Raw genomic sequence first — 23,019 nt, forward strand, 5'->3', positions numbered from 1 at the left:
CCCCTCAATGCTCTAGGAATGGGTGGAGGACATTGTCTGTATTAGAAAGGGCCCCCATGCAATGCTGAGGCAGTTTGGATTCCACAAATGAAGGGCCTGGAGGGAACTTCATCTTCCATGCTCTAGACCTGATGTGGACTCTGTGCATTAGCACCTCATGGGCTAACTGTATTTGGCATTGCAAGTGTAAGGTTGGGAAAACTTGACCCATTCCAAATAAGTTATTATGTGACCTACATATTGATAAAATATTGGTTATATGAAATACAAGGGTTTATAATTTTTTGGAACAAGGAAAAAGAATATGTTATTGTTACAAGAATGTAAAATTACAGGATACAGACAACCGTCTGCAGTTTCGGCTCGACTGCCCACTTCCTTTGAGAGGCCCCTCAATGCTCTAGGAATGGGTGGAGGACATTGTCTGTATTAGAAAGGGCCCCCATGCAATGCTGAGGCAGTTTGGATTCCACAAATGAAGGGCCTGGAGGGAACTTCATCTTCCATACTCTAGACCTGATGTGGACTCTGTGCATTAGCACCTCATGGGCTAACTGTATTTTGCATTGCAAGTGTAAGGTTGGGAAAACTTGACCCATTCCAAATAAGTTATTATGTGACCTACATATTGATAAAATGTTGGTTATATGAAATAAAAGGGTTTATATTTCATTGAAACAAGGGGGGAAATTAGGTTATCATTACAAGAATGCAAAATTACAGGATACAGACAACCGTCTGCAGTTTCGGCTCGACTGCCCACTTCCTTTGAGAGGCCCCTCAATGCTCTAGGAATGGGCGGAGGACATTGTCTGTATTAGAAAGGGCCCCCATGCAATGCTGAGGCAGTTTGGATTCCACAAATGAAGGGCCTGGAGGGAAATTTATCTTCCATATTCTAGACCTGATGTGAACTCTGTGCATCAGCACCTCATGGGATAACTGTATTTGGCATTGCAAGTGTAAGGTTGGGAAAACTTGACCAATTCCAAATAATTTATTATGTGACCTACATATTGATAAAATATTGGTTATATGAAATACAGGGGTTTATATTTTTTTGGAACAAGGGGAAATAATATGTTATTGTTACAAGAATGTAAAATTACAGGATACAGACAACCGTCTGCAGTTTCGGCTCGACTGCCCACTTCCTTTGAGAGGCCCCTCAATGCTCTAGGAATGGGTGGAGGACATTGTCTGTATTAGAAAGGGCCCCCATGCAATGCTGAGGCATTGCAATTCCAAATAATTTATTATGTGACCTACATATTGATAAAATATTGGTTATATGAAATACAGGGGTTTATATTTTTTTGGAACAAGGGGAAAAAATATGTTATTGTTACAAGAATGTAAAATTACAGGATACAGACAACCGTCTGCAGTTTCGGCTCGACTGCCCACTTCCTTTGAGAGGCCCCTCAATGCTCTAGGAATGGGTGGAGGACATTGTCTGTATTAGAAAGGGCCCCCATGCAATGCTGAGGCAGTTTGGATTCCACAAATGAAGGGCCTGGAGGGAACTTCATCTTCCATGCTCTAGACCTGATGTGGACTCTGTGCATTAGCACCTCATGGGCTAACTGTATTTGGCATTGCAAGTGTAAGGTTGGGAAAACTTGACCCATTCCAAATAAGTTATTATGTGACCTACATATTGATAAAATATTGGTTATATGAAATACAAGGTTTTATAATTTTTTGGAACAAGGGAAAATAATATGTTATTGTTACAAGAATGTAAAATTACAGGATACAGACAACTGTCTGCAGTTTCGGCTCGACTGCCCACTTCCTTTGAGAGGCCCCTCAATGCTCTAGGAATGGGTGGAGGACATTGTCTGTATTAGAAAGGGCCCCCATGCCATGCTGAGGCAGTTTGGATTCCACAAATGAAGGGCCTGGAGGGAACTTCATCTTCCATACTCTAGACCTGATGTGGACTCTGTGCATTAGCACCTCATGGGCTAACTGTATTTTGCATTGCAAGTGTAAGGTTGGGAAAACTTGACCCATTCCAAATAAGTTATTATGTGACCTACATATTGATAAAATGTTGGTTATATGAAATAAAAGGGTTTATATTTCATTGAAACAAGGGGGAAAAATTAGGTTATCATTACAAGAAAGTAAAATTACAGGATACAGACAACCGTCTGCAGTTTCGGCTCGACTGCCCACTTCCTTTGAGAGGCCCCTCAATGCTCTAGGAATGGGTGGAGGACATTGTCTGTATTAGAAAGGGCCCCCATGCAATGCTGAGGCAGTTTGGATTCCACAAATGAAGGGCCTGGAGGGAACTTCATCTTCCATACTCTAGACCTGATGTGGACTCTGTGCATTAGCATCTCATGGGGTAACTGTATTTGGCATTGCAAGTGTAAGGTTGGGAAAACTTGACCAATTCCAAATAATTTATTATGTGACCTACATATTGATAAAATATTGGTTATATGAAATACAGGGGTTTATATTTTTTTGGAACAAGGGGAAATAATATGTTATTGTTACAAGAATGTAAAATTACAGGATACAGACAACCGTCTGCAGTTTCGGCTCGACTGCCCACTTCCTTTGAGAGGCCCCTCAATGCTCTAGGAATGGTCGGAGGACATTGTCTGTATTAGAAAGGGCCCCCATGCAATGCTGAGGCAGTTTGGATTCCACAAATGAAGGGCCTGGAGGGAACTTCATCTTCCATACTCTAGACCTGATGTGGACTCTGTGCATTAGCACCTCATGGGCTAACTGTATTTTGCATTGCAAGTGTAAGGTTGGGAAAACTTGACCCATTCCAAATAAGTTATTATGTGACCTACATATTGATAAAATGTTGGTTATATGAAATAAAAGGGTTTATATTTCATTGAAACAAGGGGGGAAATTAGGTTATCATTACAAGAATGTAAAATTACAGGATACAGACAACCGTCTGCAGTTTCGGCTCGACTGCCCACTTCCTTTGAGAGGCCCCTCAATGCTCTAGGAATGGGTGGAGGACATTGTCTGTATTAGAAAGGGCCCCCATGCAATGCTGAGGCAGTTTGGATTCCACAAATGAAGGGCCTGGAGGGAACTTTATCTTCCATACTCTAGACCTGATGTGAACTCTGTGCATCAGCACCTCATGGGCTAACTGTATTTGGCATTGCAAGTGTAAGGTTGGGAAAACTTGACCAATTCCAAATAATTTATTATGTGACCTACATATTGATAAAATATTGGTTATATGAAATACAGGGGTTTATATTTTTTGGAACAAGGGGAAATAATATGTTATTGTTACAAGAATGTAAAATTACAGGATACAGACAACCGTCTGCAGTTTCGGCTCGACTGCCCACTTCCTTTGAGAGGCCCCTCAATGCTCTAGGAATGGGTGGAGGACATTGTCTGTATTAGAAAGGGCCCCCATGCAATGCTGAGGCATTGCAATTCCAAATAATTTATTATGTGACCTACATATTGATAAAATATTGGTTATATGAAATACAGGGGTTTATATTTTTTTGGAACAAGGGGAAATAATATGTTATTGTTACAAGAATGTAAAATTACAGGATACAGACAACCGTCTGCAGTTTCGGCTCGACTGCCCACTTCCTTTGAGAGGCCCCTCAATGCTCTAGGAATGGGTGGAGGACATTGTCTGTATTAGAAAGGGCCCCCATGCAATGCTGAGGCATTGCAATTCCAAATAATTTATTATGTGACCTACATATTGATAAAATATTGGTTATATGAAATACAGGGGTTTATATTTTTTTGGAACAAGGGGAAATAATATGTTATTGTTACAAGAATGTAAAATTACAGGATACAGACAACCGTCTGCAGTTTCGGCTCGACTGCCCACTTCCTTTGAGAGGCCCCTCAATGCTCTAGGAATGGGTGGAGGACATTGTCTGTATTAGAAAGGGCCCCCATGCAATGCTGAGGCAGTTTGGATTCCACAAATGAAGGGCCTGGAGGGAACTTCATCTTCCATACTCTAGACCTGATGTGGACTCTGTGCATTAGCACCTCATGGGCTAACTGTATTTGGCATTGCAAGTGTAAGGATGGGAAAACTTGACCCATTCAAATAAGTTATTATGTGACCTACATATTGTTAACATATTGGTTATATGAAATACAAGGGTTCATATTTTTTGGAGCATGGGGAAATAATATGTTATTGTTACAAGAATGTAAAATTACAGGAAACAGACAACCGTCTGCAGTTTCGGCTCGACTGCCCACTTCCTTTGAGAGGCCCCTCAATGCTCTAGGAATGGGTGGAGGACATTGTCTGTATTAGAAAGGGCCCCCATGCAATGCTGAGGCAGTTTGGATTCCACAAATGAAGGGCCTGGAGGGAACTTCATCTTCCATACTCTAGACCTGATGTGGACTCTGTGCATTAGCACCTCATGGGCTAACTGTATTTGGCATTGCAAGTGTAAGGTTGGGAAAACTTGACCCATTCCAAATAAGTTATTATGTGACCTACATATTGATAAAATGTTGGTTATATGAAATAAAAATGTTTATATTTCATTGAAACAAGGGGGGAAATTTAGGTTATCATTACAAGAATGTAAAATTACAGGATACAGACAACCGTCTGCAGTTTCGGCTCGACTGCCCACTTCCTTTGAGAGGCCCCTCAATGCTCTAGGAATGGGTGGAGGACATTGTCTGTATTAGAAAGGGCCCCCATGCAATGCTGAGGCAGTTTGGATTCCACAAATGAAGGGCCTGGAGGGAACTTCATCTTCCATGCTCTAGACCTGATGTGGACTCTGTGCATTAGCACCTCATGGGCTAACTGTATTTGGCATTGCAAGTGTAAGGTTGGGAAAACTTGACCCATTCCAAATAAGTTATTATGTGACCTACATATTGATAAAATATTGGTTATATGAAATACAAGGGTTTATAATTTTTTGGAACAAGGAAAAAGAATATGTTATTGTTACAAGAATGTAAAATTACAGGATACAGACAACCGTCTGCAGTTTCGGCTCGACTGCCCACTTCCTTTGAGAGGCCCCTCAATGCTCTAGGAATGGGTGGAGGACATTGTCTGTATTAGAAAGGGCCCCCATGCAATGCTGAGGCAGTTTGGATTCCACAAATGAAGGGCCTGGAGGGAACTTCATCTTCCATACTCTAGACCTGATGTGGACTCTGTGCATTAGCACCTCATGGGCTAACTGTATTTTGCATTGCAAGTGTAAGGTTGGGAAAACTTGACCCATTCCAAATAAGTTATTATGTGACCTACATATTGATAAAATGTTGGTTATATGAAATAAAAGGGTTTATATTTCATTGAAACAAGGGGGGAAATTAGGTTATCATTACAAGAATGCAAAATTACAGGATACAGACAACCGTCTGCAGTTTCGGCTCGACTGCCCACTTCCTTTGAGAGGCCCCTCAATGCTCTAGGAATGGGCGGAGGACATTGTCTGTATTAGAAAGGGCCCCCATGCAATGCTGAGGCAGTTTGGATTCCACAAATGAAGGGCCTGGAGGGAAATTTATCTTCCATATTCTAGACCTGATGTGAACTCTGTGCATCAGCACCTCATGGGATAACTGTATTTGGCATTGCAAGTGTAAGGTTGGGAAAACTTGACCAATTCCAAATAATTTATTATGTGACCTACATATTGATAAAATATTGGTTATATGAAATACAGGGGTTTATATTTTTTTGGAACAAGGGGAAATAATATGTTATTGTTACAAGAATGTAAAATTACAGGATACAGACAACCGTCTGCAGTTTCGGCTCGACTGCCCACTTCCTTTGAGAGGCCCCTCAATGCTCTAGGAATGGGTGGAGGACATTGTCTGTATTAGAAAGGGCCCCCATGCAATGCTGAGGCATTGCAATTCCAAATAATTTATTATGTGACCTACATATTGATAAAATATTGGTTATATGAAATACAGGGGTTTATATTTTTTTGGAACAAGGGGAAAAAATATGTTATTGTTACAAGAATGTAAAATTACAGGATACAGACAACCGTCTGCAGTTTCGGCTCGACTGCCCACTTCCTTTGAGAGGCCCCTCAATGCTCTAGGAATGGGTGGAGGACATTGTCTGTATTAGAAAGGGCCCCCATGCAATGCTGAGGCAGTTTGGATTCCACAAATGAAGGGCCTGGAGGGAACTTCATCTTCCATGCTCTAGACCTGATGTGGACTCTGTGCATTAGCACCTCATGGGCTAACTGTATTTGGCATTGCAAGTGTAAGGTTGGGAAAACTTGACCCATTCCAAATAAGTTATTATGTGACCTACATATTGATAAAATATTGGTTATATGAAATACAAGGTTTTATAATTTTTTGGAACAAGGGAAAATAATATGTTATTGTTACAAGAATGTAAAATTACAGGATACAGACAACTGTCTGCAGTTTCGGCTCGACTGCCCACTTCCTTTGAGAGGCCCCTCAATGCTCTAGGAATGGGTGGAGGACATTGTCTGTATTAGAAAGGGCCCCCATGCCATGCTGAGGCAGTTTGGATTCCACAAATGAAGGGCCTGGAGGGAACTTCATCTTCCATACTCTAGACCTGATGTGGACTCTGTGCATTAGCACCTCATGGGCTAACTGTATTTTGCATTGCAAGTGTAAGGTTGGGAAAACTTGACCCATTCCAAATAAGTTATTATGTGACCTACATATTGATAAAATGTTGGTTATATGAAATAAAAGGGTTTATATTTCATTGAAACAAGGGGGAAAAATTAGGTTATCATTACAAGAAAGTAAAATTACAGGATACAGACAACCGTCTGCAGTTTCGGCTCGACTGCCCACTTCCTTTGAGAGGCCCCTCAATGCTCTAGGAATGGGTGGAGGACATTGTCTGTATTAGAAAGGGCCCCCATGCAATGCTGAGGCAGTTTGGATTCCACAAATGAAGGGCCTGGAGGGAACTTCATCTTCCATACTCTAGACCTGATGTGGACTCTGTGCATTAGCATCTCATGGGGTAACTGTATTTGGCATTGCAAGTGTAAGGTTGGGAAAACTTGACCAATTCCAAATAATTTATTATGTGACCTACATATTGATAAAATATTGGTTATATGAAATACAGGGGTTTATATTTTTTTGGAACAAGGGGAAATAATATGTTATTGTTACAAGAATGTAAAATTACAGGATACAGACAACCGTCTGCAGTTTCGGCTCGACTGCCCACTTCCTTTGAGAGGCCCCTCAATGCTCTAGGAATGGTCGGAGGACATTGTCTGTATTAGAAAGGGCCCCCATGCAATGCTGAGGCAGTTTGGATTCCACAAATGAAGGGCCTGGAGGGAACTTCATCTTCCATACTCTAGACCTGATGTGGACTCTGTGCATTAGCACCTCATGGGCTAACTGTATTTTGCATTGCAAGTGTAAGGTTGGGAAAACTTGACCCATTCCAAATAAGTTATTATGTGACCTACATATTGATAAAATGTTGGTTATATGAAATAAAAGGGTTTATATTTCATTGAAACAAGGGGGGAAATTAGGTTATCATTACAAGAATGTAAAATTACAGGATACAGACAACCGTCTGCAGTTTCGGCTCGACTGCCCACTTCCTTTGAGAGGCCCCTCAATGCTCTAGGAATGGGTGGAGGACATTGTCTGTATTAGAAAGGGCCCCCATGCAATGCTGAGGCAGTTTGGATTCCACAAATGAAGGGCCTGGAGGGAACTTTATCTTCCATACTCTAGACCTGATGTGAACTCTGTGCATCAGCACCTCATGGGCTAACTGTATTTGGCATTGCAAGTGTAAGGTTGGGAAAACTTGACCAATTCCAAATAATTTATTATGTGACCTACATATTGATAAAATATTGGTTATATGAAATACAGGGGTTTATATTTTTTGGAACAAGGGGAAATAATATGTTATTGTTACAAGAATGTAAAATTACAGGATACAGACAACCGTCTGCAGTTTCGGCTCGACTGCCCACTTCCTTTGAGAGGCCCCTCAATGCTCTAGGAATGGGTGGAGGACATTGTCTGTATTAGAAAGGGCCCCCATGCAATGCTGAGGCATTGCAATTCCAAATAATTTATTATGTGACCTACATATTGATAAAATATTGGTTATATGAAATACAGGGGTTTATATTTTTTTGGAACAAGGGGAAATAATATGTTATTGTTACAAGAATGTAAAATTACAGGATACAGACAACCGTCTGCAGTTTCGGCTCGACTGCCCACTTCCTTTGAGAGGCCCCTCAATGCTCTAGGAATGGGTGGAGGACATTGTCTGTATTAGAAAGGGCCCCCATGCAATGCTGAGGCATTGCAATTCCAAATAATTTATTATGTGACCTACATATTGATAAAATATTGGTTATATGAAATACAGGGGTTTATATTTTTTTGGAACAAGGGGAAATAATATGTTATTGTTACAAGAATGTAAAATTACAGGATACAGACAACCGTCTGCAGTTTCGGCTCGACTGCCCACTTCCTTTGAGAGGCCCCTCAATGCTCTAGGAATGGGTGGAGGACATTGTCTGTATTAGAAAGGGCCCCCATGCAATGCTGAGGCAGTTTGGATTCCACAAATGAAGGGCCTGGAGGGAACTTCATCTTCCATACTCTAGACCTGATGTGGACTCTGTGCATTAGCACCTCATGGGCTAACTGTATTTGGCATTGCAAGTGTAAGGATGGGAAAACTTGACCCATTCAAATAAGTTATTATGTGACCTACATATTGTTAACATATTGGTTATATGAAATACAAGGGTTCATATTTTTTGGAGCATGGGGAAATAATATGTTATTGTTACAAGAATGTAAAATTACAGGAAACAGACAACCGTCTGCAGTTTCGGCTCGACTGCCCACTTCCTTTGAGAGGCCCCTCAATGCTCTAGGAATGGGTGGAGGACATTGTCTGTATTAGAAAGGGCCCCCATGCAATGCTGAGGCAGTTTGGATTCCACAAATGAAGGGCCTGGAGGGAACTTCATCTTCCATACTCTAGACCTGATGTGGACTCTGTGCATTAGCACCTCATGGGCTAACTGTATTTGGCATTGCAAGTGTAAGGTTGGGAAAACTTGACCCATTCCAAATAAGTTATTATGTGACCTACATATTGATAAAATGTTGGTTATATGAAATAAAATGTTTATATTTCATTGAAACAAGGGGGGAAATTTAGGTTATCATTACAAGAATGTAAAATTACAGGATACAAACAACCGTCTGCAGTTTCGGCTCGACTGCCCACTTCCTTTGAGAGGCCCCTCAATGCTCTAGGAATGGGTGGAGGACATTGTCTGTATTAGAAAGGGCCCCCATGCAATGCTGAGGCAGTTTGGATTCCACAAATGAAGGGCCTGGAGGGAACTTCATCTTCCATACTCTAGACCTGATGTGGACTCTGTGCATTAGCACCTCATGGGCTAACTGTATTTGGCATTGCAAGTGTAAGGTTGGGAAAACTTGACCCATTCCAAATAAGTTATTATGTGACCTACATATTGATAACATATTGGTTATATGAAATACAAGGGTTTATATTTTTGGAGCATGGGGAAATAATATGTTATTGTTACAAGAATGTAAAATTACAGGAAACAGACAACCGTCTGCAGTTTCGGCTCGACTGCCCACTTCCTTTGAGAGGCCCCTCAATGCTCTAGGAATGGGTGGAGGACATTGTCTGTATTAGAAAGGGCCCCCATGCAATGCTGAGGCAGTTTGGATTCCACAAATGGAGGGCCTGGAGGGAACTTCATCTTCCATACTCTAGACCTGATGTGGACTCTGTGCATTAGCACCTCATGGGCTAACTGTATTTGGCATTGCAAGTGTAAGGTTGGGAAAACTTGACCCATTCCAAATAAGTTATTATGTGACCTACATATTGATAAAATGTTGGTTATATGAAATAAAAATGTTTATATTTCATTGAAACAAGGGGGGAAATTTAGGTTATCATTACAAGAATGTAAAATTACAGGATACAGACAACCGTCTGCAGTTTCGGCTCGACTGCCCACTTCCTTTGAGAGGCCCCTCAATGCTCTAGGAATGGGTGGAGGACATTGTCTGTATTAGAAAGGGCCCCCATGCAATGCTGAGGCAGTTTGGATTCCACAAATGAAGGGCCTGGAGGGAACTTCATCTTCCATACTCTAGACCTGATGTGGACTCTGTGCATTAGCACCTCATGGGCTAACTGTATTTGGCATTGCAAGTGTAAGGTTGGGAAAACTTGACCCATTCCAAATAAGTTATTATGTGACCTACATATTGATAAAATGTTGGTTATATGAAATAAAAGGGTTTATATTTCATTGAAACAAGGGGAGAAATTAGGTTATCATTACAAGAATGTAAAATTACAGGATACAGACAACCGTCTGCAGTTTCGGCTCGACTGCCCACTTCCTTTGAGAGGCCCCTCAATGCTCTAGGAATGGGTGGAGGACATTGTCTGTATTAGAAAGGGCCCCCATGCAATGCTGAGGCAGTTTGGATTCCACAAATGAAGGGCCTGGAGGGAACTTCATCTTCCATACTCTAGACCTGATGTGGACTCTGTGCATTAGCACCTCATGGGCTAACTGTATTTTGCATTGCAAGTGTAAGGTTGGGAAAACTTGACCCATTCCAAATAAGTTATTATGTGACCTACATATTGATAAAATGTTGGTTATATGAAATAAAAGGGTTTATATTTCATTGAAACAAGGGGGAAAAATTAGGTTATCATTACAAGAATGTAAAATTACAGGATACAGACAACCGTCTGCAGTTTCGGCTCGACTGCCCACTTCCTTTGAGAGGCCCCTCAATGCTCTAGGAATGGGTGGAGGACATTGTCTGTATTAGAAAGGGCCCCCATGCAATGCTGAGGCAGTTTGGATTCCACAAATGAAGGGCCTGGAGGGAACTTCATCTTCCATACTCTAGACCTGATGTGGACTCTGTGCATTAGCACCTCATGGGCTAACTGTATTTGGCATTGCAAGTGTAAGGTTGGGAAAACTTGACCCATTCAAATAAGTTATTATGTGACCTACATATTGATAACATATTGGTTATATGAAATACAAGGGTTTATATTTTTTGGAGCATGGGGAAATAATATGTTATTGTTACAAGAATGTAAAATTACAGGAAACAGACAACCGTCTGCAGTTTCGGCTCGACTGCCCACTTCCTTTGAGAGGCCCCTCAATGCTCTAGGAATGGGTGGAGGACATTGTCTGTATTAGAAAGGGCCCCCATGCAATGCTGAGGCAGTTTGGATTCCACAAATGAAGGGCCTGGAGGGAACTTCATCTTCCATACTCTAGACCTGATGTGGACTCTGTGCATTAGCACCTCATGGGCTAACTGTATTAGGCATTGCAAGTGTAAGGTTGGGAAATCTTGACCCATTCCAAATAAGTTATTATGTGACCTACATATTGATAAAATATTGGTTATATGAAATACAGGGGTTTATATTTTTTTGGAACAAGGGGAAATAATATGTTATTGTTACAAGAATGTAAAATTACAGGATACAGACAACCGTCTGCAGTTTCGGCTCGACTGCCCACTTCCTTTGAGAGGAACCTCAATGCTCTAGGGATGGGTGGAGAACATTGGGGCACATTTACTAAGGGTCCACAGACCGCATTTTCATCAAGTTTCCTTGATTCAAACTAAGCGCAGGATTTTACATTCAAAATTGTGTCGCAAGACACACCCTTACATGCACCGGGAAGAAGATGGTGAACTCCGGCGGACCTGGGCGGGGAAGCGACACATGCGTGCTATGTGCCTCATCCGCACTCTGTGCAATGTCTGTTTTCCATGGATGAGGGAAAATTTTATTTTGCCTTGTGTTTTTGTACCTTGCTAATTTTCTACAAATTTTGCAAACCTTGTTTTTTCTCTGTTTTTTTCATTCAAAAATATCCGGCCTGGTGAGCTTCCTCCTAGAACCAATTCAGAAAAGCTCAAAAAAGTCATTATTTCTACCTGCAACAGCTACAGATTTTAATAGACCTCACAGATGTTGAAAAGTAAGTGTTTTCATTTCATTTTATAAAATGTTTTAAATGAATTTTTTCCCTTGCATATCTTTCATGAGCTTATGCAAGATGGAAGTTCCATTTTACTTTCCTTAAAGGGAACCTGTCACCATATTTTTCACAAACACAGCTAGTGGCTAGTTCCCATAACTAAGTAGTCTTAGTAACTAACTGACACCTTTCTTTTAGCTAAAATTGTTTCCCTCAGATCCCCATACATTCAGCTTTATAATTTTGTCTGGTATCCAGTGATATTTATAGCGAGCTGAGGTGGGCTGAATCCAGCAGCTCCTCCTTATCTTTCTCAGTATGCAAAAGTAATGTTATGTAACCAGGGCAACATCATTGCAGGTCCTTTAGTCACCTAACATTACCAAACTGTACACCAAGCATATATCTCAGCACATGAAATCAGCAGCCTGCATGTAGAGGATTAGAAGTGTATGCTGGCATGTTATGATTTTATGTGGTCAGATATGTGCAAGGTGTACAGTTTGTTAATGTTAGGAGGCTAGAGGACCTGAGATGCTGTCAACCTGATCACATTAGACCACTCCTCATCCCCCGGCTTGCTTTGGATACCACTGGATACCGGGTAAGTTTTTAACTCTGATTTAGTGGAGGTGTGAAACAATTTTTAGCTGAAATAAGGGTGTCAGTTAGTTAATAGGGCTCTTAGGGAACCTGCCACAAGCTGTATTTGTGAGAAATGTGGTGTCAGGTTCCCTTAAATATGTCCCACTTAAACATTTTTGTAAAGTTTCTTAAATGTTTGCATGGGTGAAAGAATGTGTTCCTCTTTATACTGGTCCTAGACAGATAGAATGAGTTTATTTTGGTTAAAGGGAATATCTTTTTCTGTACTCAAAATCATATTAAACAATATCTTGTTAAAAAATCCAGCAGAGTACAGGAGAAGCCTGAGAGGGTGATCCAGCAAAAAAAGAAGAAGCTATTTAGCAAGAGGAGGAGGGAGCCAACACATGACCTCCTGACTAGGATGACAACGCCCCCGTTTGTACACAGTCCTATGAAATGCCAACAGCAACGGCAGCAAGACACAATTAGGAGCACGATGGTGGAGGCCCCACATTTCATCATGGATAACATCGGAGATCCCTTTATCCAGTCAAGGCAACATTACCTAGGATCAAGAGCAATATCCCATTTATCCAATATCCCATCCTCTTCACACTGTATAATGTATATGTTTTATATTTTTTACACTTTGATTTGTAATACAGTCCTGAAAACTGGCTTTGTGCTTTCATTCATTTTTTTAAAAAAACATTATGTTTGTTGCTTTGGCTTCAAGTAATGGCTTAACAAAGGGTAATGGGTAGAAGTACCTTTAGTGTTAGGGTATGGCAACGGAAAAAAAGGCACTAGAAATGTAAGTATAATATAAGCCTAAACATAAAAATAAATGAAATACATAAATGCAACAAAAGAAAACAAAACGCACACACTGGTTTAACCCCTTCACGACTTGACCATTTTGCACCTTCCTGACTCAGTCAATTTTTTGAAATCTGAAATGTGTCACTATAAGTGGTTCAGGATCGGAGGTAGTGGATCCTCTGGACCACCGTGGATGATGACATAAGCGGACACCAGAGCCCGCCGCAAAGTAGGTTGCTATTGCTGCGTCGTGGTACCTCCTGGGTCGGTCCACAGATGCGACCTGTCCACGGTGGCAGCCAAGGTCGAGGTACAGAATCAGCAGGCACTCTCGTAGTCGGGGACAGGCAGATGGTCAAGGCAGGTGGCAGTGGTTCAAGGGCAGGGACCAAGCAAGAGGTCAGGGCTGGCAGCGGAGGAGCAAAGTCAAGAGCAGGTCCGGGGTCACAACGGGAAATCCAATCACTAGCGCAAGGCACAGAAAACCGCTTTCTCATAGGCATAAGCACTAGGATCCGGCAGGATGTGCAGGGAGAGCAGGATTAAATAGAATTCTGGGTAAGGTCAGCGCCAATTAACGGCGCACTGGGCTTTAAATCTTCTGAAGCCGGTGCACGCACCCTAGGAGATGGGAATGTGTGCACACAGCCGAGAACCCAGAAGCAAGAGTAGGGACGGGTGAGTAGCGGCTGCACAGAGTGGGGGCACACTGAGGCGCACGGGAGGTGACAGTGGTCATAACTTAGGAATTCTTTAACATATCCAGGTCATTTTGAAATTGTTTTTCCTTGACACATTCTACTTCATGTTAGTTGAAAAATTTAGGCAATATTTATTTATTTATGACAATATATTCATTGAAAACTAAAATTTGCAACTTAACAAGGGGTTAAAAAGTAAAATGCATGTCACAATGTTTGGGGCAATTCCTTCTGAGTAATACCCATAATCCCACTGTACACTGCTGAATTGGCACAGGGGAGCACTTAGCAGGGAAAAAGCACAGTTCATTTTTTGGAGGACAAATATGAATGAAAAATGTTTGAGCCCTATTGGTACCAAAACAGAGCCCCTCCAAAGGACACCATTTTGGAAAAGTACATCCATTGGAGAATTTAGCAAGGTATAATATGAGTATGTGCCATTACAGGTGTCTAAAATGGAAAAATTTGAAAAATTTTCCCCAAAAAGTATCTCTTACCCCTAATTTAAGCCACAAGGGATAAAAGATGAACCAACCCCCAAAAATGTGTAAAACTATTTCTCCCTGGCATAGAATTGCCCCATATGTGCATATAAAATGTTGTATGGGTACAAAGAAGGGAAAGAAGGATTTTTGCCTTTTAGAAGCCAAATTAGGCAAAAATCCTTTACACGTGTCAGGATGCATTTGGACACCATTTAGGAAAGTACACCTCTTGGAGAATTTAACAAGTTGTAATCTGTGTATTTGCCCCTACAGGAAGATATTCATAAGTTAGCCAAGAATCCAAATTCAGAGGGTGATAGTTTAAAGGGGTTTGCTCATGAAAAAAAGCTCTCAAATGTTACCCCCTAGTGATGTTTACACGATAAACATAATTTTGACCCCCGTACTATACAATTCTACTCAGTTTTATAGCTCTTTCAGCTCCTATCACTTAGTGATGGTCAGTGTAAGATTCCAGAGTGTGGACGGGGACTCTCTAAGCAGACACATTGGGGGTCATTTACTAAGGGCCCGATTCGCGTTTTCCCGACGTGTTACCCAAATATTTCCGATTTGCGCCGATTTCCCCTGTATTGCCCCGGGATTTTGGCGCACGTGATCGGATTGTGGCGCATTGGCGCTGGCATGCGCGCGACGGAAATCGGGGACCGTGGCCGAACGAAAACCCGACGGATTCGGAAAAACCGCCGCATTTAAAAACGGAAAATGTGTCGCTCGGGACGCGCTTACCTGCACTCAGCCGGCCTCTGTGAATTCCGGTGCGTTCAGATGCTTTTCAGCGCAGCAGCGCCACCCGGTGGACGGCGGAGGAATTACCTTATTAAATCCCGGCCGGACCCGAATCCAGCGCAGAGAACGCGCCTCTGGATCGCGAATGGACCGGGTAAGTAAATCTGCCTCATTATGATCCTTTTAGTGCTGTGTGAGATGCTGTGTGCTGACAATCTGGTTACATTATCAGGGTCCAGGTTTATCTACACTTTCATCTGGCTACTGAACAATGTACTAGTATCTGACACAAAGAAAGAGAGAGATGAGACAGAGCAGAGATAATGAGATCCATGAAAGGGATATAACACATAATGCCACACTGTCAACACACATATAGGCAGCTCTGCTACAACTCCCTCTCCTACTATAAAGATCTTATCTGCCTGTAGCTTGTAGATTTAGTCTCCTCACGCTGCAGCTTGCCTGCAGGAAGTCTGTGTGTGTGTGAGCTTGTCTTGGAATGTAGGGGGAGGGGCTTGAGTGCGAGAAGCAGACAGCAGATTTTCATGAGAAGAATCTGTCCTGCCTGACCCTAAGTCAAAAAATTTACAGTAGGATCCCGGGGCAACCGAAATTATATACACCAGGACTGATAGACACAGGTTGGACTTATATCTGTGAAATACTGTTAATAACAGTGAATTAGAGAATGTGTTATTTTGTTATCCTGAGTATATTTAAGAATCTTAGAATACAAAAAATGGGACCAGCACTGCACAAAATGAGGTCAGGTAAAGAGTCTACAGGTCAATGCATGTAAAAATAGCTCAAACCACAAGACAAAGAAAGGATACATGCCAAGTGACCAAGACAATACATTCTTTATTCATATAAAAAAAAACCCTTCTGTGAGCACCTGTATAAATCCATTCAGGTGAGTATACTTTTCACTCACATGACACTTCTTGTGTTCTTCACGGGACATCCACCATGGCCACATAAACAAGTTTTTGTGTACTTACCCTTCTCATTCTTAGATTCATTTAGATTCCTCAAATTCTTTTGGACACCCACTTATTTGATACATTCCTGAACAGCCAAAATGGAAATGGATTCATCCCATCAGTTTGCTTCGTTTACCACGGAATCCACCAGGCTCTACTTGCTCACGACCACCATAGTCGTTCTTTTGTGGACTCTCTCACTCTCCTGCTGGCCCTCTGTGGCTGGCCCCTCCCTTCCATGTCCTATTGTATCTCATTGCGCACTTTGGACTCAAATATACCTTCTTATTGATACTGTATATACTATAAGTATCCATATGTATTATATTTAATCTTTGATTTGAATAATGTTCTTGAATTGTCTTGAAACTGTCTCGTCCGCTTTTTATATTCCGTTGATCCCTATGAGCATCATACCATGGGTGGGTATCCTACCTGGCATTGACTACTTCGCCCTCATCCATCCATTTTTCTTCACTGTAGTACAATTTAGCATTTAAATTGTTGCACATGCACTGGCACTTTATGGGCACGTAGTCCATGCAACCACTCACTTAGTTTATATTGACATCATCTAATCACACATAATGTTGTTTAACCCTAATACGCAGATTCATTCTGCATATGGTGGTTGTTTGTTTGGTTGAATGTATGATGCATGGGCCCATGATAGTATGTATGTGTGTTGATTGGTGGAGTGATAGATTATATGTTCTATAGTATTTTAAGTATATTACATGCTATAGGTTAGTTCACTATTTAATATTCATTTATTTATTTATTTTTTATACAATATTGTGTGTCACATACACTGATTTTTATATTTTTATCTTACACTATTTTCACTGTACAACCTTTCTATGTACATCCCCCCCTTGTTTGCCTATATATTTTCTCATGTATACTCTATACAATTTTGTACCTTTTTTTTTTCATACATATGATCTGCACAATTTTATAGATGCCATGTTTGTAATCTATTTATTTGCAATGTAGAGTTTTATGCCATCCCCCGTTTTCTGCGTGCATTTAGTGTACCAGTTTCTGGTTTGTTTACCTTTTAGAACATGGGGACACATTTCTCTGTTGCACCACATTGAGAACACGGGGATACATTTCTCTGTTGCACCACATTGAGTGCTTGATGCTGGAAGTGAGCTAATTTAGCTCACTGCCAACACATGGGATCTTCCTTTATAAATGGACCGACCACACCATACAGATACCCCTGAGGAAGCCACAGCAGGTGGTGATACGCGTGGGGTGGTCATCCCCAGCTCCCTCTTGTATGTATGTTTGCCGCACAGGTAATACTTGCTTATGTCTTGACTTAGGTTAGCAGTGTGGTACCATCTATTTATTTACTTTTGCTTGTATACTCTCATGCTCTATACAAAAAAATAACCCCCTTTTTTTTGTGACTTTTTTGCAATCTGCTTACATTATATATTGGTACTGCATTTTCCCTAGCCCAATGTGTAATCCCTTATAGGATAATATTGTTGTATCTTTTTGTGTTACATAAGGCTTTAGTCTTCAGGGGGAGCTGGTGGTCCCAGGATCACTAACACTATCACATGTTTGGTTTTCCTGTGGTAGATTATTCTGTGATTGTTCACATTTTTTTTTTTTTATTTAAGAAAAATTTTTATTCTCCTTTGTAGTCAGAATTCAGATTTACAAATTGTCTCACTGCAATACAAATACAGTTTCGCAAGAACATAGAAAAAGATTCCTTTAAATACAAAAAACTAGACAAATTGAAGTATAGTCACAATTAAGCTTATATTCTTAGGGCGTCCGCCCAATTGGAATTACTCAGTACCTGGATCTCATCCAGTTATTTCTCCTTTGTCAAAAGTAATCACTCATAACTGATTCCCTCCGACCCCTCCTGAGTAGTCGGCGCCCGATCCCCTAAGAGACTATACTTCTATCTGATTCTGTTTTCAAAATTGAACATATATACCCCTCATCCCCCCCCCCCCCCGATGTGGCTAACAGACTTAAAAATCAAATACAGAATATAAGTAAATGAAAAGAATTATTAACGGTACGTATTCCCCACAGGGCCCTGGAAAAGAGCCTATTCTTCCGCCCTAATCTTCTATCCCCAAACCGATTCCCCATATTCCCCCTTGCCTTTTGTTTTGTAATGGGAGATTTCATACTTCCCTACAGATCTGACCAGATCTTCCCAATTCCTGAAGATTGGGGGGTCTTTACTTCCCCACTTTCTGACCACTATCAGTCTTCCAAGAAACAGCATTTTATTACATCTATCTCTGTCTACCCCCGAGAGCTTCTCCAAATCGACTACCCCAAACAGAGCGTCCTTCACCGAGACCCTCCTATTCCCCGTACACCTTCTCTCCACTTCTTCTATTACTTTGTCCCAGAAGGGGCGGATTTTTGGGCATTCCCATATTTTGTGTAAGTAGCCTGCGTTTGGTTTGAGACACTTTTCGCAGTCAGCATTTTCCCTCAACTTCATTCTGAGCATTTTTTCAGGTGTATAATGTAGCCTGTGTATTATGTTAAATTGTGTAATCCCTTATAGGGTAATATAGGATAATATTGTTGTATCTTTTTGTGTTACATAAGGCTTTAGTCTTCAGGGGGAGCTGGTGGTCCCAGGATCACTAACACTATCACATGTTTGGTTTTCCTGTGGTAGATTATTCTGTGATTGTTCACATTTTTAATGGTTTTTATTCTAGTGGTGTGGTGTGTGTGTGTGTGTGTGTGTGTGTGTGTGTGTGTGTTGTGTTTTTGTTTTTTTTTTTTATATGAATAAAGAATGTATTGTCTTGGTCACTTGGCATGTATCCTTTCTTTGTCTTGTTATTTAAGAATCTTGTCTTTGTGGGAATACCCCTTTAAGACACTTTTGATAAATCTGCCCAGATGAGAATGTACTTGAAATTACTTACTAATTTTCAGTTCTGGTAGACCTATATCCTGTATGTTACATGTTTTATTGCTATAAAGTCTTTGGCAGTCTTGTAGGCTCCAGGGCTCAAACATAGACTATTAGATTATAACTATACAATTCATTTCACTGATCATGTTTCCACTGTGTTTTATTGAATCATACCCAGTGAGAGAGAACACCTTGTTCTTTACTAGCGCATTGTCTGACTAGTAATACCATAAGAAAAGGCACATCAGAAATGTCCATTTTTGGTAATATAAAAATGATGAGCAATTGTTTAATCTTTGTAAATAGCGCTGGTGCTATAAGTCACATTCAGTTTTTTAAACATAAAATGAAAATTACGAAACCCAGTGAAACCTCTGCCATGGATTTAGCAAATCTTAACCCCCTTCATGCAGAAGGAAGTGTTGGCTTTGGGAATGAGGGATGTGAAAAACAAATTTAAAATGATGCAGTCTTGAAAAGGGGGTAAAATAGGACAACATAGAAACCATAAACCATTGCACAAAAGTATTATATTTAAAAAGTATTATTATAAAAGTAAATATTTACTTTTCCACATAAAATTTCTGCCAAGGATTTAGCAGATCTTAATCCCCTTCATGCAGAAAGAAGTATTGGCTTTGGGATTGAGGGAATGCGAAAAACAAAAATTGATGCAGTCTTGAAGAGGGGTAAAATAGAAGTACAACATAGAAACCATTAACAATTGCATAAAAGTATTATATTTAAAAAGCATTACCATATATACTCAAGTATAAGCCAAGACCCCTAATTTTACCAACCAAAACTGGGAAAAACTATTGACTTGAGTATAAGCCTCAATGCATTGGTCACAGACCCCCCCCCCCCAGTATATAGCCAAGCAGCCCCCTATAGTATACACCCAGCCCAGCTTGCCCCCAGTGGTATACAGCTTGCCCCCAGTGGTATACAGCTTGCCCCCAGCATTTAAAAAAAAAAAAAACTTATATACTCACCCTCCGGTGGCCCCGATGTGCAGCGCTGCTCCCCCCATGTCCGCGCCGCTTGTCTTCAGGCTTCCACGCCCGTCTTCTTTCTTCTGCTGGGCGCCGCCATTGCTCTCTCCCGGACAGCGCCTAGTATGATGTGCCACTGCTGACATCATACTAGGCGCCGCCTGGGGGTAAGACATGGCGGTGCCCAGCAGAAGAAAGAAGACGGGTGTGGAAGCCTGAAGACAAGCGGCGCGGACATCGGGGAAGCATCGCTGCACATCGGGGCCACCGCAGGGTGAGTATATAAGTTTATTATTTTTTAAGTATTTTTTACTCTTTATAGCTGGATATTGACTCGTGTATAAGCCGAGGGGACGTTTTTCAGCACATTTTTTGTGCTGAAAAACTGGGCTTATACATGAGTATATATGGTATATTAAAAGTAAATATTTACTTTTCCACATAAAATTATCATAATCCAGTGATATCTTTGTGGCTATCTCGTTTGTTAGAATAGTGTTCTAGCGTTGCACTGCAGAGTTAAAGGGCTATTCCCACAAAGAAAATATTCTTAAATATACTCAGGATAACAAAATAACACATTCTCTAATTCACTGTTATTACCAAAAATTCAGCAATTCACACATATAATATAATATAGTATAATTCCTGTCTCTATTAGTCCCGGTGTACACAATTTTGTTTGCCCCAGGATTTAACCGTACATTTTCTAACTTGGGGTCGGGCAGGACATATTCTTCTCATGAAAATCTTTTCATGTCTCACACTGCAGCTCAGACACACAAACTCTAACATTTCATGACAGCAAACAGCAGGGTGAGGAGAGTAAATCTACAAGCTACAGGCAAGATAAGATCTTTATATAAGGGGAAGGAGGCACAGCAAAACTGACTGTGTGTGTGATATAGCTGAGTTAGCAGAGCCGAGCATGCCACTGTGTGTTATATCAGTCTCAGGGCCGATTCTAGCACATTTGCTGCCTGAGGCGAAAATTTAAATGCTGCCCCCCCCCCCCCCCCCCCTTAATCCTTCAGTAGCCTACCTCCATTCCCCTGCTTTATATGTGTGGTTGGAGAACAGGAACAAATCTGACAAATCTTTTAAAGGTTTCCACATCCTGTTCAGTAAATGTTTAAAACTTTACTAAACATTTCCAACAGGCAGGGGATCACTGACACTCTTTGACTAACTGAGAGGCGTTGGCTGCATCTAGTACCTTATAGATGACAATCTCTTCCATCAGGAGGACTTTATTCCGGGTTCTCCAATCCATGACGTATCACTGCTGAATTCACGGCCAGATAGCTTCATCTCTGTGCAGCATCTCCACCCGGCGTCCCTAAAAATACCACAGTCACTTACAGTATGAAGTCTCCTGGATTAATTACTACCTGGCCCAAAATATGGATTGCCCCAAATCAGTTTTATTAAACTTTGCAGATGCGGCCCTGGACACTGGGCACACAGGGGGTATATAGAGACCCTGGGCACATGGGCCCATGCAGACACTGGGGGGGGGGGGGGTGCATACAGACACTGGGGGGGGGGGGTGCATACAGACACTGGGGGGGGGGGGGTGCATACAGACACTGGGGGGGGGGTGCATACAGACACTGGGGGGGGGGTGCATACAGACACTGGGGGGGGTGCATACAGACACTGGGGGGGGGATGCATACAGACACTGGGGGGGTACATGCAGACATTGGGCACACATGTATATAAAACGCACCTTATAGAGCAGCTCTGACCTCCAGCCGTTGTCAGCTCCTTATATTTCTTCTTTCTCGGCTCCTCTCCAGCAGCAGATCTCTCTCTTGACCGGAGAGCAGTGCCGTTCAGCACCAGGGTCCCCGGCCAGCCCCTCGTCCAGCTGCAGGTTCCCCGTCCAGCTCCAGTGTCCCCGGCGGCTCAGGAAGCTTCGGGGAGGACGTCGAGAGCGGCTGACAGTGAAGTCCATGTAGTGGCGGGTGCTGAAATGAGCCGTTACACCCCCAGGGCTCCAGGCAGCGTAAACTTCCCGCCGCCTGTAACGCTGCATACAACGGAGCGACGTAAGCAGCCGGAAAGGCGCTGCGTCGCTCCGCATGTAAATCGCACCTGTTTCTTAAAGAGACAGGTGCAATTTATTTAGCTAGTGGGCCATTCGGACGTTAACGGGCGCCCGAATCGCCCACTTTAGAGCGGCGAATTTCGCCGCCCTTTACAGGGATCCGCATTTTGCCGCCTGAGGCGAGATTTTCATCTCGCCTCATGGCAGATGCGGCCCTGATCAGTCTCTTGAATCTCATAATCTCTCATCTCTCTTTTTCCACGTGTCAGATACTAGTGAATGTTAAGTAACTAAATGAAAGTGTAGATAAACCTGGACCATGATAATGTAACCAGATTGTCAGCACAGAGAACTAGATGGATCATAATGTGTCTGCTTAGAGAGTCCCTGCCCACACTCTGGAATTTTACACTGACCATCAATGAGTGATAGGAGCTAAAACAGCAAAAAAAAAGAAAAAAATTAGCAAAATTGTATAGCAAGGGGGTCAAAATGATGTTTATTATGTGAACATCACTAGGAGGGTTAACATTTGAGAACTTTCACATTCTTTCACATACAAACCCCTTTAAACTATCACTCTGAATTAGGGTTCCTGGCTAACATGTAAATATCTTCTGCTTCGCGGTTGTCATGTATC

General features: G+C 41.7%; 2 long non-coding RNA genes across 7 annotated transcripts in view; one reads left to right on the forward strand and one right to left on the reverse strand.

The window, feature by feature from the left end:
- The window catches only part of LOC140119602 (uncharacterized), a 66,748-nt gene extending 53,521 nt beyond the window's left edge, over window positions 1-13,227 (forward strand). For 4 of the 5 annotated variants that reach the window (XR_011853397.1, XR_011853400.1, XR_011853399.1 and 1 more), the window contains exons 5-6: window positions 11,992-12,074; window positions 12,987-13,227. This is a non-coding gene — a long non-coding RNA (uncharacterized lncRNA). Of the gene's footprint in view, window positions 1-11,980; window positions 12,075-12,986 lie in introns of all 5 variants that reach the window. The other variant, XR_011853401.1, reaches the window with a different exon arrangement.
- Window positions 1-23,019, reverse strand: part of LOC140119616 (uncharacterized) — a 65,786-nt gene that overhangs the window by 10,433 nt on the left and 32,334 nt on the right. The window contains exon 3 of one of the 2 annotated variants that reach the window (XR_011853404.1): window positions 11,944-11,987. The exons of the other annotated variant lie outside the window; for it this stretch is intronic. This is a non-coding gene — a long non-coding RNA (uncharacterized lncRNA). Of the gene's footprint in view, window positions 1-11,943; window positions 11,988-23,019 lie in introns of those variants that run through there. 2 annotated transcript variants of the gene reach the window in all.

Source organism: Engystomops pustulosus, chromosome 1, assembly GCF_040894005.1.
Source record: "Engystomops pustulosus chromosome 1, aEngPut4.maternal, whole genome shotgun sequence".
NCBI classification, from domain to species: Eukaryota; Metazoa; Chordata; class Amphibia; order Anura; family Leptodactylidae; genus Engystomops; species Engystomops pustulosus.